This window comes from Mastomys coucha, unplaced genomic scaffold, assembly GCF_008632895.1.
Source record: "Mastomys coucha isolate ucsf_1 unplaced genomic scaffold, UCSF_Mcou_1 pScaffold14, whole genome shotgun sequence".
In the NCBI taxonomy this organism is placed as follows: domain Eukaryota; kingdom Metazoa; phylum Chordata; class Mammalia; order Rodentia; family Muridae; genus Mastomys; species Mastomys coucha.
This window is the reverse complement of record NW_022196896.1, coordinates 38481220-38482041: the sequence shown is the minus strand read 5'-3', so window position 1 is coordinate 38482041 and position 822 is coordinate 38481220.

The following is an 822-nucleotide window of genomic DNA, read 5'->3' as shown; positions in this document are numbered from 1 at the left end:
CCTCATGGTACCTTCTCCAAAATTGACCATATAATTGGTCACAAATCAGGCCTCAACAGATACAAGGAAATTGAAATAATTCCTTGTATCCTATCAGATCACCATGAACTAAGGGTGTTCCTCAATAACAACATAAACAATAGAATGCCCACATACACGTGGAAGCTTAACAACACTCTACTCAATGATAACTTGGTCAAGGAAGGAATAAAGAAAGAAATTAAAGACTTTCTAGAGTTTAATGAAAATGAAGCCACCACATACCCAAACTTATGGGACACAATGAAAGCAGTCCTAAGAGGAAAACTCATAGCTTTAAGTGCCTCCAAAAAGAAACTGGAAAGAGCATACACCAGCAAGTTGACAGCACACCTGAAAGTGCTAGAAGAAAAAGAAGCACATTCACCCAAGAGGAGTCAAAGGCAGGAAATAATCAAACTCAGGGCTGAAATCAACCAAGTAGAAACAAAAAGAACTATACAAAGAATCAACCAAACCAGGAGCTGGTTCTTTGAGAAAGTCAACAAAATAGATAAACCATTAGCCAAACTAGCTAGAGGGCACAGAGATAGTCTCCTAATTACCAAGATCAGAAATGATAAAGGAGACATAACAACAGACCCTGAGGAAATCCAGAAAATCATGAGATCCTACTACAAAAGCCTATGCTCAACAAAACTGGAAAACCTGGATGAAATGGACAATTTTCTAGACAGATACCAGGTACCAAAGTTAAATCAAGATCTGATCAACAATCTAAACAGTCCCATATCTGCTAAGGAAATAGAAAAAGTCATTAATAGTCTCCCAACCAAAAAAAGC